The following is a 22,229-nucleotide window of genomic DNA, read 5'->3' as shown; positions in this document are numbered from 1 at the left end:
TAGTCTCTTAATGGCTTTGTGCCAGCATATTTGTCCAACCTGCTGCACCCCTGTGCCCCATCTCATCCCCTCAGGTCCGCTGACCAGATGCTGCTGGTGGTTTCTTCTAAATCTCAGAAAACTGAGAGTTTTCTGTTGTGGTCCCAAAGTTCTGGACCAAGCTGCCTCTGCACGTGAGACGAGCTCCCTCAGTTTAAAACACACTTTTACCGTTTGGCTTTTAACACAATGTGCGTCTGACATTGATTGTGTTGATTAGTCTGGTTTTATGGTGCCATGCTACTGTTTTTAGGATTCAAACTGTTTTTTTTATCTCTGTCTTGTGTTTTACGTGCATCTCTTTGGTCAACCATGTCTTGTTTTTTAAATGCTATATAAATTAACACGGTATAGTATTTACTGTTGTTACATTTACACCTGAATAAATGCAGTTTAATCCAAATACAAGTTTAGTTTTAATATTTAAACATATGTATCTCTAGTTTCTGACATGAAAGATGTAGTTATATCAATACCTTTAAAATCAAGTGTCTCATTTCCTCCTTTTTTCTTTAACACAATAGCATCTAACTAAAGAAGGCTAATAAAAGCAGCCAAAGCAGCGGTCAGGTGGGCTCGGAAACTTTCCTCTCGTTCTCCTGGTTGTATCTCTGATAGACTAATTATTGTCGTTGTTCTGCCAGTCACGCTGCTCGCTGCCAAATGGAATTAAAAACCAATTATTGATAAATGAAGAGTGGCTCTAGCTGTGTGTGTGTGTGTGTGTGTGTGTGTGTGTGTGTGTGTGTGTGCGCGCGCGTCTGGAACCGAGCCTAGACCACGGCACTACATCTGTCATCCGAATGCCATGACGACTACTCATGTGTGGCGCAGCATCCTGTGCATTCAACACACACATCTGCATGATACCACCTTCACTGCAGGAGTGTGTGTGTGTGCGTGCGTGTGTGTGTGTCAGGCTCAAACATGTCTTTGCATCTGCGCTTTTAGATGTGTGTGTGTGATGCATGTCTGTGAGGCTGCAGCACATGTACATGCATGCAGGTGTGAGTGCAGATGCTTGTGAATGAGTGAAGGGTGATTTAAGTGCATGTTTGTTGTGCGTTTTCTGTTTGTGTGACAGATTGACGTGTGCACAGATGGAGGATGATGAACATATGAATTTTACTTTACACGTCGACAATGCTGTTGGAGCACGTCAGTAGATTTTTAGTTTCAAAACTGGTGAGTTTGAGCTCCAATAATGGAAGAAGCTCCAGCAGTGTTACCTGCCAACGTCCTTGGAGCTCGCTGTCCTGCTAGACTGCAAAGAAATGAATTCCATGAAGAGCTCACCATCAACTCTACAGAAGTCTGATAATACCCATCAGTTTGAATCAGGTGTGTTGAAGCATCTTAAACATGCTGAGATGTGTGGGCTGAGCGCCAGAGATGGGAGACAATAGAAAGTTCTTTAAGATTTTTGACATTATTTTCATGCTACTTTCTATGAATAAATGCATGTGCATTTCTGCAGATGTTGAATGAGGGAAGTTGAGGTCTTTTTAAAAAAAACTGAACGCAAATCTGAACAAGGTGCGAGAAAGAAAGGCTTGGAAAAATTTTTTAAATATCCAAAACTGTCAGTCAGTCATTTTCTACCACTTCTTCCATAGTGGGTCGCGGGGGAGCTGGTGCTTATCTCCATCAGTCTATGGGCGGGAGGCTGGGTACACCCTGGACAGGTCACCAGTCCATCACAGGGCAATATTCAAAACAACTTCTTCTTAATTTAGTTTTGTAACTTTAAAATATTGGCTAAAAAAAGCAAAAAGACATTTAGAAAATAAACCTTACTGTCACAAAAAATACAAAAACTAAAGTCTTTAAAAAACATAAAGACTTCCTGTTAGAATATCATTATAAAGCTAAAATTGTCTCTTGATTAAATTAATTTATTTGGTGAGAAGATTTCTTAAACAGAAATCAAAATCAATATTAATATACTCTTAGATAAAATACTGAATAGGCAATATTGAGACAAAATCAAAATCATTTGAATTAATTCACTCATTTGCCTATATTTGCTTTTTTTAATACTTATCTTTTACTACAACAACATTGCACTTTTTATTCCTTTATGTTAAACATAACTAATATTTCTGTTTACTTTCATTATTTCCACATTTCACATATGTCTGTCATTCAATTACATTTCATTAGTTGCTAACTTCATTATGATTTGTTGACATTTTATTGGTTTATTCTTTAAATGTTCTCTAGTGTCATTTTTCTTTTTTTTTTTGGCTTATCAGCCTTTTCATGAACTTTTTTGATGTTAAACCAGGTAGCAATAATCTGAAATTCACAATCATTGTATCATGACTGCACAGCAGGAGTTCCACAAGGCTCCATACTGGGGTCAGTTGTTTTCAGTCTCTGCCGTCACACCATATTATACGTTCACATACTGTTTGCAGCTATGGTATCATTGTTGCAATGGCTTTAACATTCTTGTTTACATCTATATACAAACAAAAACTGTTTGGTTGTTATTCTCTTGCCAGACAGCAGGGGGCTATCAAACAATGAAAACGACTTAATATGGTGGAAATGTAAGCATCTTGGTGTAGTCTCTGATTTAAATCTCAGATTTTAAGAACGCAAAGGCAGCGAAAGTTGTACATGCTGGTTATAGTCCATTCCTCACTGATTAAAACATTTAATCAGTTTTTCTTCCCATTTTGACTTAAAAAGGTTCTCAAGTCATCTGCATGTCTGGGAATAAACGGTTTAAGGGTTTTAAGTTTTCATTCGTTGAACACAACTTCTTTGAAGTCTCTGTTGCATTTAATGCGGTTTTTTCTGGATACTTCAATACCAGAGATGTTTGCAAGTAATTTTTTCTAAGTCAAGTGTGAAGTCTTTGAGGGGAAAGTCCAAGTCAAGTCTTTAGAGCAGAGTCTAAAGTATTTTATGACTTGAATCGGAGTCTCTGTCCTTCCACCGTTCAAAAACAAAACCATGTTAGGAGAACTGGTGAATCTTAATCAACCATATATATTTAGAAATAGTGTTAAGTTGAATAGCAGTATGAAAATAGTAATGAATTGTTGCCTGTTACTCTGGTACTTCCTCCCAACCTCCGAAAACAAGAATGTTAAATTAAGTGTTGACTCTAAATTGACCTTATAAGTGAGAACTTAGTCTGATAACCTGATGACACTCACACTTATGGTATATTTCAGTGGGAATCATCCAACTCATACACAGTAAATTCTTATTAATCCCAGCTATAATACTGCAAATCCATCAGTTGATCTCTATCTGTGGAAACTGGGCTGTTATTAAATCTGTTGCTAAGAAAAGTGCATTTCCATACCTTTCTGTGTGGGTTGAGGAAACTGAGGCAGTTTCCAGAAAACAGTTTTGTAATTACATCTGCAAGGGGGTGAAACTCGTTATCTGTGTTAGGGAGCGGCCAACGGCAAACGCTTTGAAATGTGGCTCCTCTTCACCGCGGCAACGCCAAAACACTGGTAACAACAGCTGATAAACCAGCCGGCTGTAATTGCATTTATTAGCATTTCTAAATAATGCAGCTGAAATGTGAATTTATTTGCTGTGGAGTTTGGCTGCGAGGTGTAAACGGCATCGCTGCTAAATGCAGTTGGAGCTTTTTAAAAAAAATATTTCCCTGCTTCTTTATATTTTCTGTTTTTTAATAAGGCATGTTATCAAATTTTTGGTGTAATTGTTATTTCCGATCGACACCGAGAAGGGTCTGATGTCCTTAACGACTGAAAGGATACTTTGCTCAGACTGCTTTATTTCTGTGGATCTAAAACCGGAATGTTTTCAACAGAATGTAGTGAAAAACTAAGTACACCCAGTGAGCAGCATGTTGAACCACCTTTAACTTAAATTATTTTCTTCATTGTGTTATCAGTCCTTCACATCGTTGTGGAGGAACTATGGTCCACTGTTCTTCTAACATTGCTTCAGTTCATTGAGGTTTCTGCACAGGTGTCTGAAGGTCCCACCACAGAATTTCAGTCAGGTCTGGACTTTGACTGGGCCATTGTAACTCTATCCTTTACCTTTTTTAAATGGTTCTGTTGTAGATGATCTGATGTGTCTGGGATTATGTTCCTCATGATGACCCAGTTTGGAGATAACCTTCAGCTCTCTGACAGATGGACTTATGTTAGAATACTTCGGTTTACAGAAGTATTTATGGTCAACTCAATGACTGAAAAATGATCAGGTCCCAAATCATCATTCCTCCACCACCGTGCTTGACAGTTTCTATCAGGTGTTTGTTCTAAATGCTGTATTTGTATTTCTCCAAACATGGTGTGGAGCATTTGTGCCGAACATCTCTACTTTGGTCTCATCTCTCTGAAGGATTTTGCTCTAGAACTTAAGTTTCCAAAAGGGTGGATCACGGTCCAGATCTGGACCCAAATAAAGTCTTATCTGAACATGAATGTGTTGTGATTAAATATTTATTAACCATGCATTGTGGGTGGCTTTTTTAGACTTTAGGATTCTTGCAGTAACACATTAATTGACTGAATCATTTTTTTGAAGTGGACCTTGATAAAAGAGGAGTCCCCAGAACAGAACCAACCTTCTTTATCAGCTTGTTGAGCTTTTTTAAGTCCCTGGTTCTGATGCTGCTACCCCAGCAGATGATGGCAGAAGAGATCACACTTTCCACAACAAACTTGGAGAAGAAGGTTTGTCACATTTGTATGTATGTGTGTTGCTTTTTGCGTGCTCCCAGTTTGAACATAGTGTGTAAAATGGGATGAAGGTTTGTTCAGCTGCATCAGGAACTGGTTAGCTACTTTCCATCAATTTCTGTTTTTCATACTTCAGGATCAACTGACTCTGTGGGAATGAATTTAAATGTTTTATGAGTAAGAAAGTAGATTTCACTTCATTTTCAAGTATATGGCATGCTGACATGTGTTAATCATCATTGTAGACAGAACATCTGCACAGTTTTGCATGAGATTAAGTAACATTGCTGGTTTATTGCTGTATTATTTGAGCATCTGCTTAGTAGCACATATCTGGTCTATGTGGTATCAGAACTGTGGTGGTCATGGTGCAGAAGTTCTCCAACAAATCAGCGTATTTATACGCCATTCATACACAAGGCAGATAAGCTGTAGTGGGCACAGGTTGTACTTCCATATTTTTATACAATGCTATAAGTGTTTGCCACATCCGATAATGACATTCTCAATAAAAGAGCATGAATAAATGAATGTGTCTGCACTCCGCTGCAGGTCTCCTTCGATCAGAACGTCACTGTGTGGAAAAACTGAGGCGAAAGCAGCGTGGAGCACAAACATGACGTTCAGAGCAAAGTAGCCAGTTGATAAAACAGAACAACAAACTAAGTTTTATCTGCGCGTGCTTAACTGGAACCACATAAGATATGAGCCGACTTACAAACGAGCAAGCTAGCATTAGGCCACCCAATTCTTTTAAAGCTTTAGTAGGAAGAGAAACAAAACGTCAAGACTGACAAACCAATAACAAGTAAAAAACACAGATAAAGAACAGAATGTAATAGCTGCAGCACATAATAAATCCAGATTTCATTAGCCAGGACCATGCCACAAAGATATGAGAAGGAATCGAGGGGAAGGAAATGTTGACCCTTGTTGTTTGAAAATGACACCAGCTAATTTAATAGAGGGCTGCTCGTCGTCCAGCCAGAATAGTTTTAATTATTACCGTCTCCGTGCAGACTGCTCCAGTATACTCATGTTTTCAATTAAATCAGGTGTTTTCCTGTTTCTAAACAGATGATTAATGAAGGACAGGTTAGGACATGTAAAATGTCTCCATATTTCCCCATTTATTTCCTTCTAGTTGAGTCTAATTTTGCTCACCCAGTTTTTTCCGATTTCTGTTGAATGAACAGTGTGGGACATCCACTCCTGGGAAGATTGTCAGCTGTCTGAGATGTTTTCCTCTGGGAATAATTTTCTGTCTGGAGAATGATGGACTGAAGATGGTTTGTAGATGACCTTATAACCCTTCCCAGACTGATGGGCAGCAGTACTTTCTCTATGGTCATTGCTGATGGTTTTCCATCTTGGCATTGTCCTGACACTCACCTGTATGCTCCAGAGCAGCAAACTGCCACATTCTGTATATATTCTCCTTTTTATTAGATTTTTTTCCTGCTACTCTGTGATTTGGATCGTTTTCCCACACTCTCCTTGCTTCCACCTCTCTCATGTGTGACAGGGATGAGGAAGTTAGCGTTGGTTTAATTAATACCACAGAATATCCGCGCTCTGCTCCCCTCTCCAGATCCGGACATTAATCAGAGGTATTTTCGGGGGAAACGAGGCGACGCAGGTGCAAATCGTCAGGGGCAGAGAGGGAGCGTTGGATGATGCATGGAAATACACGACGAAACCTGATCTGGCCGTCCAATCATCATCCATCAAGATCCGCTCGCTGGGCGGAACAGGCTTTTCTCACCAATGAAAGAAAAGCGAGGGGAAAGATTTACGTCTGGATTTATCCGAGCCAACAAGGTGGATGGCTTGAGAGAGGGGAAAATATGAGGGAAAGCTTCAGCAAGTTCACTGAAAGGATTTCTTCTGGCTGTGACGGCCTCCTTTCAAAGTCCTTCAGATTGATGCTGAAAGAAGATAACCCTGGTGGTTGTTTGGCTTAGTCATTTAATGACGTTTGAATTATTTTATCCTATTACTGGATGAGGTGAACCAGAGAAAACAGTGGATGGTGAACAGTGGTGAATAGGGAAGAGTGGATGGAGAGGAGTTTCAGGAGTGATGTGTGACAGGATATCTCCAAGACTAAAGGAAAAGGTCTATAAGACATTAGACCTGCTATGATATATGGTTTATATGATAAAAGACAGGAGGCTGAGATTTTCATTCAGTTACCAAAAAATGAAATGAGAAATGAGCAGATCAGAGCAGCTAAGGTTCAGTGAGGTGGACATAATGGCAAGAGGATGTTGGAGATGGAGATGGTGTGCAGGAGGATAAGAGGAAGACCTCAGAGCAGATTCATGGACGTAGTGAAGGTGGTGTAACGGTTGAAGAGGCGAAGGACAGGGTCTGTTTCCTTGTTTGATATTTTATTATTTCTTCATTATTATTCTTTTTACTTTAACTGGCCTTTACTACAACTAAAAACAGGGACCTAACTGGTCCTTCAAACAAAGGCATTATCAAAAGACTAAATGAAGAAAACAAAACTCGGAGAGGCACAGGAGTGGGAGTCAATTTACCAGGAGTGGGACGGGACAAGACATTTTTCTGTGGGAGCGGGATGGGACACAAGAGAAAATCCACTCCCGTGTCACCCTCTAGAAGACATGCAGCAAAGGTCAACGGGCCGGGACTCGAACCCGTGACAGCCACATCGAGGACAGTAGTCTTCATGGGTCAGTGCTTCACCCCTGCACCACCACTACGCCCTGGACAAAGATTTCTCTACTTAATTTAAAAGGCATAAAAAAGACTAGAAGGAAAAATAATAATTTAAATTCCCCACCAAAAAACAAAATAAGGCTAAATGTTAAGCTATTTGTTTATGCTGTTATGTTATGCTGTGTTGAAGCTGTTTGCTTCAACACAGATGTTATGCACAATTAAATCTGTTCAGAAAGTATCTTTCTGTGAAAGAAGCAGTGGCCAAAGGTCTGATCAGTAAAATATGTTATTCCTGAGAACAAATCTGAGCCATTTTAACTTCAGCAGATAAATATTTATGTCCGTGTTTTATTAAAATCTCTACATCTCAGAGTTCCTCCTAATGCTCTCCGTTTATTGATGAAGAGCCTGCTTAACAGCATGCTGGGGGGCTGGAGAAGGGTTCTTATGTAGCAAGCAAGAAACCACCTTTAAATTAAAAATCTCATTTTTAAAAAATAAAACCTGTTTTCACGCAGAATTAAACTACTGCAAGTTTATTTTCCAATTTCTATGCAGGCTGGTCGTGGGCACCTAATGGGCAGTATGTGACCCTCGGGCCATAAAATGCCCAGGTCCTCACAAACCCAAACTACATCACCCAGCTCATGACCAATCCAGTTTAAGCCGAAACTGACTCTGTTTTCTTGTCAAATAATCTGCAAAACTTCATATCTTCTTGTTTTGGCTGCATCCCTCAGGGGTCTTCACGGCAGATGACCTACCTTCATCCTGGCTCAACAGAGCTATGACTCTGTGTAAGTTTAGAAACTGTACTAAAGAGAAACCTAGGATTATTCTTGTTCTCTTCTATTAATGATGAGAAATAAGCTGTTCTGGCTTGGCGAAGTGTCTTTTTATACAACAGTAGGCTATTTTTCCAGATTAAGTAGGAATCCTCTAGGTGTGTAGAGCGCCATTTTCTCTCCAATTTTCTAACATTGTGCTTTAAAGTACGCAGCTCTGAATTAAACCAAGGAGCTAGCCTCCTATGAATAATTACCTTCTTTTTCAAGGGGGCTGCATTGTCTAATGCAGGGTTTTGAGAAAATATTGTTATGTCTTTACACTCAATTGCCATATGTCAGCACGAGGTTCAGAGAATGAAGACAAAGGTGGGTAGGTTTGTTAATGTTTTGAGCAAAGCCAATTGAATCTAAGATAGCATTAAACACTATATTTAGGCTATCACTTTCAGTGTCAACATGAATGTTAAAATCCCCCACTATAATAACTTTATCTGTATTTAACACTAAATCAGATAAAAGGTCTCAAAACTGATCTAAAAATTGAGAGTAAGGATCTGGTGGACGGTACAAAACAACAAACAGAAGTGGTTTTAGTGCATTGCAATTTGGATGAGGAAAACTAAGGATTAAATATTCAAAAGAGTTGTAGCTATTGATTGGTCTGGGGCTAATCAATAAATCCGACTGAAAGATAGTTACTACTCCTCCTCCTTGCCCAGTATTTCGAGAAATGTGAAAATTTAAATAATTAGTAGGAGTTGATTCATTTATAGTAACATAATCCTCTTGCTGCAGCCAGGTTTCTGTGAGGCAAAATAAATCAATCTGATTGTCACAAATCAGGTCACTAACTAGCAATGTCTTTGAAGAGAGAGATCTTATGTTCAGTAAGCCACATTTAATGATTTTATTTTTATTTTTAGTCTGAATTGTGTTTATTTTTATTAGATTTTCCCGATTTCCTCGTTTGAGGTTATTTTTTAATCTATTCAATTTTGGCCGTGGGCGAGACACTGTCTTAATAGGGTAATGGGTGGGTAGCAGTACAGAAGCTGCAGAGAGGAGTGTTAAACTACGACCCTGCTTCCTGGTCTGAACCCTGGGTTGTCAGAGTTTTGGAGAACTAATAAATTCGGTCAGATTCCTAGAAAGAAAAGCAGCTCCATCCAAAGTGGGATGGATGCCGTCTCTCCGGATCAGACCAGGTTTTCCCCAAAATGTTCGGCAGTTATCAATGTAACCCACATTGTTTTCTGGACACCACCTAGACAGTCAGCGGTTGAATGACAGCATGCGGCTAAACATGTCGTCACTGGTTAAATCGGGGAGGGGACCAGAGAAAATTACGGAGTCCTACATTGTTTTGGCAAACTTACACACCGAAGCAACACTAACTTTGGTGACCTCCGATTGACGTAACCGGGTGTCATTACCGCCAGCGTGAATAACAATCTTACTGTATTTACGCTTATCAATAGCCAGCAGTTTCTGGTAGGATTTGATGTCGCCCGTTCTGGCCCCTGGCAGACATTTGACTATGGTCGCTGGTGTCTCTAGTGCCACGTTTCTGACTATGGAGCTGCCAATTACCAGAGTCGGCTTCTCAGCGGGTGTGTCACTGAGCGGGGAAAATCTGTTAGAAACGCAGACGGGTTGGTGGTGACCTGTGGGCTGGGATCTAGGACTATGCTTTCTACATACCGTCACCCAGCCGGCCTGAGGCCCCGGCTGCGCGGGCTCTGCTGGAGGACTGCTACGGGGAGCTACCCTCGGTGGCTCCGCGCTGGCTAAGGGGCCTCGGCTATCTGCTGGTTTTTCAACAGCGCGGAGCCGGGCCTCCAATTCCGACACCCTCGCCTCCAAAGCTACAAAAATGCTACATTTATTACACGTACCATTATCACTAAAGGAGGCAGAGGAGTAACTGAACATCTGACACAGAGAGCAGGAGAGAGGAGGAGACTCAGAGAGAGAAACAGCAGAACGGGTAGCCATGGTGGAGCTAAAGTTAACGCTAAGCTAACAACCCCTTACCACTACTAGAAAAACCGTGCAAGACACAGAGAGTCCCCAAACGTTAAATGTGGCAACAGAAAGTATGTGTTTTAACGTGCTTATGTATTAGAACAAGTAAGAGGTATCACAGTAGAGAGAAATCAGATCAAACGAGAGAGCTTCACACACCAAACAATTCACCGAGTGCAACAGTGAAAACACGAAGTGACGAATACGCCTTACCACGCCTTCCATCCATCCATCCATCCGTTTTCATTGACTTATCTTGTCATTTGTTTCCATCCTTCCATCAGTCTTTGTCCTCTTATCTAAGGTCAGGTATCAGTCTCCTCTGCTCATAGGCCACATGCTATGTCCGACCTCGGTTCTGGCCTGGACCCTCCCAGAGGAGCTGCGCAGGAGGCACGGATCAGACAGAGAAACCACTTTTTATGTCAGACCCCATATGTATAATTAAGGCTCCTTTGTGGATCAGAGTAAGTTCACTATAAATTCTGACTTTCCAGGCTCTGAAGACCTGTTGGAAACTTCTGCCTGCAGCTGCAGGCTGAACATAATCAGACATATTTTGATCCAATGAACTCTCTCTAAAGGCTGGGATTCAAAGCCGTTACCAGTGTCATCTTCCCGCCTTTGTTTCATTTAATGTACATTACCACGATGGTGGCTGAGAAAATCTGTGTCCACGCTCATTATGAGGCTGATTATTTTGTGTAACAGCACAGCAGTTAAGCTGATGCTCTGGTATTAATTTGAGAGGGAGGTTATCCTCCTAAGGTTGCTCTGGCATGGCCGCTAATCTCACTGGCGGCTCTCCTTTTAATTTAATTACAGTTAACTGTGTTAATATTTCATTAAAGTATTAGTTAGAAGAACGTGTGTTTTAATCAGACCGATGCGCCACCGCAGCTCTGTTCACCAGCCCCGGCGTGTCCGCTCCATCCCTCCCTCGCCGTCATCTGCTTTCCGTTTGTTCTCCCGAGACTTTCTTCATCCTTTCATCCCCTCATCTGACAGAAGCTGGCACACAAACATGCCGATGCAGCAGCAGCAGCAGCACAAATGCATGACTGTCAGGGTAAATGCCCAAAAATTAATGTAAATGAGAAGTTTTCCACACGAACATGCACACTCTGAGCTCCGTCTCTCCACAGGCCACAGCAGATGTCTCTTGTCAAAGTGAGCGAGCGTCAAACGACCAGCCTGTCATATTTTCATATTTAACTATTCATCTCATTCTAATTCATGGGGCAGGAAACATGCACACGGAGGCAGCGTCAAATATTCAGCATTAAGTGACGTGCAGGACACTTGCAGAATTAGCATTTTAGAGTAAGATGACCTTAAGATGACTCGCCTGCAGACAGGTGAGTCTGATTCTGACTACTTTACACTCTGAGTCATTAAAAGACTCCCCTTGTCCTGAATTATTATCTAAATATGCACCACATATAAAGCACACACGGGATTAATTAAACTGCTGAAACTAAAGTGCTGTGAAAGTAATTACCCCCTAAAACTAATAACTGCTTGTTCCAACCTTGGCTGCCATCGAGTGTTTCTGATAACTGGTACTGATGGTCTTTAACATCACTGTGGAGGAGTTTGGACCCACTCTGCATTGCTGAACTGTTTTAATTCAGCCACGTTGGAGAGTTTTCAAGCATGAACGGCCTGTTTAAGCTCAGACCACAGCACCTCAAACAGATTTAAACCCAGACTTTGACTGGGTTTATTCTGTAATGCAAAAACAGAACAAAAGAGCAAAGTGTACTGGCGGCAAATTCCTTGTTTGTATGTATGAACATCGCAATAAAGCTGATTCTGATTCTGATTCTGACCAGACCATTCTAAAAGAAATTTGATCTGTTTGTTTTTTGCTTGACTTTTTTTCATTAGTTTTATTTTTGTTATTATTTTATTATTTATTTATTTTTATTTATATAGCGCTTTTCAGCAACAAGGCACTCAAGCCGCTGTACATACCGAAAAACATTACAATGATACAGAAAATCAAACAACAGAGGTAATTTAAAAAAAATAAAAAAAAATAAAGAGAATAGAATGATGGATAAGAAAATGAAAGGAAAATTAGACTGAAAACATAACTAATAATGTTTAAATGGCACAGTCAAAGGCCACTCTATACAAATAGGTTTTTAATCTTGATTTAAAGCAACTTAGGGTTTCTGAGCTTTTACAGTTTTCTGGGAGTTTATTCCAGATTAGTGGAACATAAGAACTAAAAGCTGCTTCTCCATGTTTGGTTCTGGTTCTGGTTCTGCAGAGTAGATTTGAGCCAGAAGACCTAAGAGGTCTGGGTGGTTGATCCACTGACAACAAGTCTGTAATGTATTTTGGTGCTAAGCCATTCAGTGATTTATAGACTAACAGAAGTATTTTAAAGTCTATTTCTCTGAGCTACAGGGAGCCAGTGTAGGGACTTTAGAACCGGGCCGTTGTGCTCCACTTTCTTAGTTCTAGTGAGGACGTGGGCAGCAGCGTTCTGGATCAACTGCAGCTGTCTGATCCACTTTTTAGGCAGACCTGTGAAGACACCGTTGCAGTAATCAATTCTACTAAAGATGAACGCATGAATTAGTTTTTCAAGGTCCTGCTGAGACATTAGTCCTTTAATCCTGGAGATGTTCTTTAGGTGATGGAAGGCCGACCTTGTTCCTGTCTTTATATTCCTCTGAAGGTTCAGGTCTGAGTCCATCACTACACCCAGATTTCGAGCCTGACTGGTGGTTTCTAGCTGTATTAACTGAAGCTGTGTGCTAACTTTAAAATGCTTTTTTTTTGGTCCAAAGATTATTACTTCAGTTTTGTTTTGATTCAGCTGAAGAAAATGTAGGCCCATCCGTGCATTGATTTCTTCTAAGCATTTACCCAGCGCTTGAATGGGTTCATGGTCACCTGGTGACATCGTAACGTATAGCTGTGTGTCGTCTGCATAGTTATGATAACTTACGTTGTTTATTAAAATCTGAGTTAGGGGGAGCATGTAGATATTGAATAGGAGGGGCCCTAAGATGGACCCTTGGAGAACGCCACATGTGATTTTTGTGCTCTCTGATGTAAAGTTACCTACTGACACAAAAAAGTCCTTGTCCTTCAAGTTGGATTTAAACCAGTTGAGTGCTGTACCAGAAAGGCCGACCCAGTTTTCCAGGCGCTCTAATAAAATGGAGTGATCAACAGTGTCGAATGCTGCACTAAGGTCCAATAATACCAGCACTGTGGTTCTTCCACAGTCTGCATTTATACGGATGTCATTGAACACCTTGACAAGAGCAGTCTCTGTACTGTGGTGAGCAGGAAGCCTGACTGGAAGACATCGAAGCGGTTGGTCATTGTTAGGAAGTTGTTTAACTGCTGAAACACAACTTTTTCAATAATCTTACTGATGAAGGGGAGGTTTGATATAGGCCTGTAGTTCTGTAGTAGCAGCTTGTCCAAGTTGCTCTTTTTCAATAGAGGTTTGATAATTGCTGTTTTCAGGGCCTGGCGGAAAACACCTGACAAAAGGGACGTGTTTATTATTTGAGTTAAATCAGATGTTATTACAGGCGAAGCTTTCTTAAGGAAAGCTGTGGGTAAAACATCGAGACAGCAGGAAGAAGAGCTTAGTTGCTGTTTCTTCTAAGTTTATGTAGTTTCTTTGGTGAAATTGGGAAATTTTGTCAAAATGAGTTCTAGTTGGAGACAACTTTGGTACTGGAGTTGATGTGGATGTGCTGACTGCCCCTCTAATCCTTTGGGTTTTTTCAGTGAAGAATTTAGACGGGGACATTGCCTTTGGATTGGCACACTGGGGTGGTGGTCCCCCTACATAAGAAGGGTGACCGGAGGGTGTGTTCCAACTACAGGAGGATCACACTCCTCAGCCTCCCTGGTAAGGCCTACGCCAGGGTATTGGAGAGGAGAGTCCGACCGATAGTCGAACCCCGGCTACAGGAGGAGCAGTGTGTTTTTTGTCCCAGCCGTGGAACACTGGACCAGCTCTATACCCTCTACAGGGTACTCGAGGGTTCATGGGAGTTTGCCCAACCGGTCCACATGTGTTTTGTGGACCTGGATAAAGCATTCGACTGTGTCCCTCGTGATGCCCTGTGGGGGGCGCAGTCAAGGGCCGGAGGGGGTCTGGTTTGGGGACCAGAGGATTTCGTCTCTTCTTTTTGCAGATGACCTGGTGCTGCTGGCCCCCTCTAGCCAAGATCTACAGCATGCACCGGTGCGGTTCGCAGCCGAGTGTGTAGCGGCTGGGATGAAGATCAGCTCCTCCAAGTCCGAGGCCATGGTACTCGACCGGAAAAGGGTGGCTTGTCCTCTTCAGGTTGGAGGGGAGTTCCTGCCTCAAGTGGAGGAGTTTAAGTATCTCGGGGTCTTGTTCACGAGTGAGGGAAGAATGGAGCGGGAGATTGACAGATGGATCGGTGCGGCTGCCACAGTAATGGGGGCGCTGTGCCGGTCCGTTGTGGTGAAGAGAGAGCTGAGCCGAAAAGCAAAGCTCTCGATTTACCGGTCGGTCTACGTTCCTACCCTCACCTATGGCCATGAACTTTGGGTCATGACCGAAAGAACGAGATCCCAGATACAAGCGGCGGAAATGAGCTTTCTCCGTAGGGTGGCCGGGCACTCCCTTAGAGATAGGGCGAGGAGCTCGGCCATCCGGGAGGGGCTCGGAGTAGAGCCGCTGCTCCTCCACATCGAGAGGAGCCAGTTGAGGTGGCTCGGCCATCTATACCGGATGCCTCCTGGACGCCTTCCTCGGGAGGTGTTCCAGGCACGTCCCACCGGGAGGAGGCCCAGGGGACGGCCCAGGACACGCTGGAGGGACTATGTCTCTCGGCTGGCCTGGGAACGCCTTGAGGAGCTGGAGGAGGTGTCTGGGGAGAGGGACGTCTGGGCGTCTCTGCTGAGTCTGCTGCCCCCGCGACCCGGGGGGGCAGCAGACTGTTTTTGCTGATGATCTCAGAAAATAAAGATTTCCTTGCATTTTTCAGTTGTAGGTTATATCTGTATAGTCTCTATTTATAGATAATATAGTGAACCTGGAGTCCAGTCTTTCTCCACATGCGTTCAGCTTTTTGACACTCCTTTTTTTCACTTCTGACTGGTGGAGCACTTCTCCACGGAAACATTTTCTTCCCAGAAACGACTTTCACTTTAATTGGAGCAATTGAATCAATGATGTCTGAGATTTTAGAATGAAAGTTATCTACCAGCTCATCTACAGTGTTACAGGGCAAAGTGGAGGTAGAAGAGTAAATCTGGTTAAAGGTTTCAGCAGCACCGTCCTTAAAGATGCGTTTTCTTATCATGTCTCTTTGACAAACTGAGTCATTGCAGATGATGCTTTCAAAAATAATAGAAAAGTGGTCAGATAGATCAACATCAGTTATAGACACCTTGGAAATGTTTAGACCCTTAGTGATGATCAAGTCCAAAATATGTCCCTGTTTGTGTGTTTGCTGTTTAACATGTTGAGTCAAACCAACATTTCTAAGAGTGTCACATAGATCTATTGTACTTCTGTCTTCAGGATTGTCCATGTGAATGTTGAAGTCTCCCACAATAATTAAACAGTCATAATCAACACAGATCACAGATAAAAGCTCATTAAAATCACTGATAAAGTTTGTTTTGGACTTAGGAGGCCTGTAAATATTCAAGAACATGGTTCGGACCGGGCTCTTTACCCGGAGAGCCAAATATTCAAAAGAGTCAAATTTGCCCAGAAATACTTTTTTACACTCTAATAAATCTTTAAACAAAGTGGCCCCCCTCCACCTTTTCTTTGCTGTCTGCTCTCACAAAGAAAATTGTAGTTTGGAGGCGTCGCCTCTATCAGAATGGGAGCTTCATTAAATTCATGTAACCATGTTTCTGTTAAAAACATAACATCAAGATCGTGGTCAGTAATGAAGTCATTGATTAAAAATGATTTTCCTGACAGAGATCTAATGTTCAATAAAGCCAGTTTATATGACTTAGTTGCTGATATTAACTCTGTGTCTGGTTGTACCTGACAGTTTATGGATTTTGTTGATTGTTTATTACTGTCTCTTATCCTTTTAGCTTTGTTCTTTCTGTCACGTATAAGAACAGAGATTTTACAACTATCTCCTATTAGGGGCCCAAGTTTTTCCTGGACATGCTCATTTCTGATAGAGTTACCACTGGAGCCCAGACTGTATCACAGAGAAGTGATTTGAAGGTTCTGATTAGGAGGAGATAGATTAGGAGGTGGTGGAGGTCTGCAGCATTTGGAAGATGATGGTCCAGTCGCAGGGCCTTGGCCACGGGGGGTGTTGAATGGAGAAGAGGTCATAACCATTTGGGTCCCGATTTTAAGAGCTCCTTTCATGTTATCAGAATCCAGTAAAGCAAAAAGCGGGCTCAGTGGGGATATGGGAGAGTTCTGTGCGGTCTGGGTCGGGTTCTGGGGTGAGGGGGGTTTACTGGGGTTGTCGGTCTGGGTTTTGGGTGGAGGGGGGTCCACCTCTCCTGTGGATTTCAACGGGGAGACCTTTTGTGATGACCTCTCTTTCTCAGCCAACTGGCTGATTGTTTCTGCTGGAGCTGTTGGAGGCATCGTTATCATTGTTGTTGATACTCCATGTTCTCTGCTGAAGGTCGAAGCTGCTGGCGTATGGAGGTAAATTTGTCTCACTATTATTCAGTCAACCAAAAAACTAATCTCAATCAAAAAATATTAAGTTGTGATCAAAACTTTCAGAGTTGTAACGAATTTTTTTTTATGGAATATTTTATTTTGGGGAGAAAAAATTGTTTGAAAAACCGTTTTTTGATTAAAATGACTCATTTTTTCTCACAAAGAGAAAAAAGTTATTTGCAAAACATAAACTTTTATTTACGCATGTCAAAAATCTTTGGTTACGACTCTTGGTTTTGACGCTCTCTGATTTTGGTTGAACTCAAAGAATTTTGAGTTCTGGAAACATGAACGTCCTGGGCGGGGCTTAAAGACGAACGATGTAAGACGTTTCCCTATTGGTTAGCGCTGACTAAAGCCGCAGACTCTGATCCCCCCCACCTCTAATTAAATACCAATTTGGATTATAATATAGCTAACACTCTAATATAATCTGAAGAGATTGTGTTGTCACCTCTCATGGTTTTGGAGTAATAAATTCCTCAAAGTTAGACAAATGCATATACTGGTTAAGCATTTTGAGGTACTTTGACAAGATATTTCTCCAAAACTGTACAGTAAAATATTAAATTTTTATTCTTTTACATAAAACATGAATGTGAAAGTTGTAAAAATGTCATTAATATAAATGTTCTGTAGGTTACTTTTCTGTTTTCCTCTTATTTTCTCAACCGTTGCCAGGATCGGCGTCCTTTCTGCTCCATTACCGTAATGCACCTTGTATGCGTGACGCTAATCTTTAAGAGAGAGCTGGTGTCGGCTGACGTCACCGCGTATTTCTGACTGTCGGCTCACTTAACCGCAGTTTTCTTCTGTACAGTTGATGTCTCCTCACTGAAGCGACGCTGCAAGCCCTGCAGTTGGAGCAGAAGTTCAGAGATGCGGGGGATCAGAGTCTGCTGCTTTAGTCAGCGCTAACCAATAGGGAAACGTCTTACATCGTTCGTCTTTAGGCCCCGCCCAGGATGTTCATGTTCCCAGAACTCAAAATTCTTTGAGTTCAACCAAAATCACAGAGCGTCAAAACCAAAAGAGCGAGACTCGTAACCAAAGATTTTTGACATGCGCAAATAAAAGTTTATGTTTTGCAAATAACTTTTTACTCTTTGTGAGAAAAAATGAGTCATTTTAATCAAAAAAAGTTTAATCAAACAATTTTTTTCCCCCAAAATAAAATATTCCATTAAAAAAAAATCATTATAACTCTGAAAGTTTTGATCACAACTTAATATTTTTTGATTGAGATTGTTTTTTTTTTTTTTTTTGATTGAATAATAGTGAGACAAATTTACCTCCATACTGGTGGATTATTTACTGAATAGAAGAGATTAGATGTGAGACGTCTGGCTCCTGGCTTGTTCAAACAGAAACCATCTTGCTTGAAGAGTTGTCTTGTTTCCCAAAAAATATTAAAGTTGTCGATGAAGTTCACAGATGTAGGAGCAGATGTTTTTTTACAACCACTTATTAATCATCAGAAGTCTCGAAAAAATCTCATCTCCACAGAAAATCGGTGCAAAGGGTCCGCTGAGAAACACCTTGATATTGAGACCTCCAACAATATTCAGAAGATGAGTGAAATCCTCCCTCAGTCCTTCTGATTTTTTTCTTAGCCACGTCATCCAATAAGGTTTTCTAGAGACGGGCGCTTTTCTGTGATTGCAAGAACATTCTCTGAGATATCGGACACCACGTTACTGGTACCAATCAGAACTTCTGTGTTTTTCTTGTTGCAGAAGTTTTTAAACCCATCCACAGCTGTGTTGCCCAGTGGGGTACTTTTTTCTCTGGCAGCTTAGGAGAAAACTGTTTAGAATGAAGGTTGTTCTCAAACCTTTTATTGTTCTCAGAAGATGGATCATTTTCCTGGTTTTCATTCTGTAGTGAAGCAAATCTGTTTTGGACGGGAACTCCATTATTTCCAGCTGTCTCACTCCTATCAGTTGTTGTGACAGCAGCTCGCTGTCGAAGTCTCCTTTTCCCAGGGGAAACGGGGACATTTCTCTGTAATTCTGGCCATTGTAATTTATTTAATTGCTGAGATCCTCCAGATCTTCCAGTTAGTTTTTTTCCACCTTGATTTTTTGGGCATGCCCCTAAAACATGCCAGGGGGGTCTGCCGGTAGGTTTATTCTCAGTGTTCTGATTGCCGGCTGAGTTGTTGAGCTGGCTGTCACTGTTTGGGATCACAGGCAGAGTTGAATCATCGTTGTACCTCATATTCACCTCCACGTTCACTTCTAGTCGATGGATTTTCATCTCCAAAACGGACAATTTCTGTAAAAGTTTGTCGAAGTCCTCTGTGGTGAAGGGAGGAATTTCGTGCTGATTAGCTGGCGTCAACTTGTCCTGCTTTTGAGTTCGATTATAAAAGCATCAAAATCCTTAGAAAAAATTAAAATAAAGTGAAAATAATAATAATCCTTGGGAGTCGCTGGTAAGAAGTTGTTTTAGTCCAATATTTCTGTCATTTTGGATAAGAGATAAAAAGTTAGGAGTAAATGAATGCAAGCAAGCAAGGAGCTTAGGAGAAAAGCGTCTGAGAAGGCAGAGAGGCGGAAGCAGTGTTTATTTAAGTCTTTAGAGCCAGAATTTCTGGAGTGCTTTGGATCATTGTCCTGCTGTATAAACTAAAAGCTCCTGAGCTTAAGTTCAGAAACTCATTGGTGGACATTCTTCTTCAGGTTCTCGTAACTCTCCCATGGAGGCCATCTTAACTAGGTCTTTCTCTTATTGTTTAATCATGACCTCTGACTTTAACTGAGGAAGTGAGGTCTGCAGAGCTTTAGATGTTGTTCTGGGTTCTTCTGTGATGTCCTGAATGAGTCGTTGATGAGCTCTTGGAGTAATTTATGTAGGTCAACCAGTCCTGGGAAGGTTCATCACTGTCCCATGTTGTCTCCATCTCTGGATAACTGTCCTTCTTTGGAGTCCCAGAGCCTTAGAAATAGCTTGCTAACTCTTTCCAGTCTGATAGATTTCAGTGACTTTGTTTCTAATCTCTCTGAGTCTGATGAATGTAGGTAAAAAATAATAACATTTTCATTGTTGAGATAGGTTGAGATGGGCCTGTTCACCCTCCGGAGGTTCGGTTCTGATAAAGGATTTTAGTCTACATTTTGCACAATGCATGATTTGCCTACTTTTGTGTAAAGCTGTGCAATATTTCAGTTTTTCCTCCACACTTTAAACCTGTCCTCAGTATTATTAGGTAAACACTTTTAAGAGGATTAAAACTTAAAACCCACCAACACGTCCAGCCAACTGACCTAGAACCTCTGGAAAGACAGAACCGCTGTTGGAGCAGAAAAACCGACTGTATCTTCTGCCGAGGGAGAGATGGAGGTAAAGAAAACCCTGGAGCAGAAATGCAAGTGATTCCAAGAAAATAAACCACTGCATCTGGCCCACAGTAAGGCCTCCTTTTTTAATGTTCTTTGGTGATGGTTCTGGTACTGGAAACTAACAGATCAAAGTTGGTTCAGAAACTTTTAATTCATCCATTGTTTATTTCTATCCTCTCAAATTAATGTAATGTATTTGAATCCAGAGTTCAAGGCTTCTAACAACTTTTTTTAATCTTCTGAATGACGTCAAAACTTAAAAGATATATTTTTAGTCAGTTTATTCAGTATTCTGGATGTTCAGCTCCCTTAGCCTTAAACTTCCCCTTTTACCTTGAAGCAAACAGTTAGCAGAGTGTTTATCTTTGTTTTTATCTCACTTGTTTGTGTCTCTTTGTACTCAATTAGATCATTAGTCAGTGCACCTTTGTGTGATTCAAAATAAAAATAACCTTTTGGCTCCAAGTAGATTTGTCTTAATATCTTGACTGAAGTGTAATCTCAATCTGGACAGTAATCTCAATGCTTTTTTTAAACTGTGATGAAAACCTTCAGGTTAAATGAAAGAATTCATCCTTTAGAATAATTTCTGATAGATTATGAGATGTATCAATATATCAGTGTACATTGATATGATTTAATGATGTCTTTAGCGGTGAAATCCTTACTTCATGATCCACCTGTGGTTTTAATATTGTTGAACAGTAATCAGGGCTGGACGGTGGCACAGTTGCCTTGCAGCAAGAAAGTCCTGGGTTCGATTCCCGGCCTGGGGTCTTTCTGCATGGAGTTTGCTTGTTCTCCCTGTGCATGCGCGGGTTCTCACCAGGTACTCTGGCTTCCTCCCACAGTCCAAAGACATGCTTGTTAGGTTATTTGGTAACTCTAAATTGTCCTTAGGTGTATGAATGAGTGTATACATGGTTGTTTGTGTGTTGCCCTGTGATGGACTGGCGACTTGTCCAGGGTGTACCCTGCCTCCCGCCCATAGACTGCTGGAGATAGGCACCAGCTCCCCCACGACCCACTATGGAAGAAGCGGTAGAAAATGACTGACTGACTGAACAGTAATCATTGAAAATGAATACAACACTAGGCGGTGTCTTTAAACAGTCTAAACAATTAACTCTGAGTAGATTCTGTGACTGAAAACAACTGGACCGGGACTAAAACGGTGGTGAGACATTTGATCCATATAATCATCACAGTCCTCGTGATGAAGTTTTAGTGTTCATGTGAGCTGCTAGAAGTTTAATGGCAATCGTCCAGGTCCTGTAGAGTTACTAAAGTTTGGTGAAACTAATGAATCGTTGGAGAAGGTTTGAACTGGTTCATAATTGGTGCCGAACAGGTGACAGTTTTAGCTCGATTTAACTTGAGCATTAAAGGACGACCGATGAGGAGGGGGGACAGAGAGCAGCAGAGTGTGAATGTGTACATAGATCTCACACACTCCTATATTAAAATGTGTGTGTGTGTGTGTCAGTAATGATATTTGAAGCTGTGATACACAGATGGTGGAGCTGTCTACACCTGCACTCCTCTGGGACCTGAATGTGTGTCACTCCAGCACTTGAAAGAGACCTGTCAGCATTTCTCTCTGAAGCACCTCTGTCGTCTGTGAAATCTGATCTTCTTCATTAACTCATCCTCCTCTCGCTGCCTTCAGCTGCCTCTCATTAACTCTTATTATTTCTTTTAGTTTTTCCTTTCTAATCGAAATTTTTACCCCCTTCAGCTCTCATGTTCATGTTTTCTGTAATGCTCTGAGGATTGGCTGCCTCCGTGGGAATGTCAGGCTCACCCTCTGCAGACTGAACAAGTCTGGAATCACTGGAGGGTCAAATGTATAGATACAGTCTCAAATATATGCAGTGCTGTGAAAAATTAATTATCCCCATGTGAAACCTTTTCAGATGGTCCAGAACACGGCGGCGGGTTTTGGGCTTCAATCAGCCTATAAGAGCACACTTCACCCACT

Source organism: Girardinichthys multiradiatus, chromosome 8 (genome assembly GCF_021462225.1).
Source record: "Girardinichthys multiradiatus isolate DD_20200921_A chromosome 8, DD_fGirMul_XY1, whole genome shotgun sequence".
NCBI lineage: Eukaryota > Metazoa > Chordata > Actinopteri > Cyprinodontiformes > Goodeidae > Girardinichthys > Girardinichthys multiradiatus.
This window is presented reverse-complemented; position numbering follows the sequence as displayed.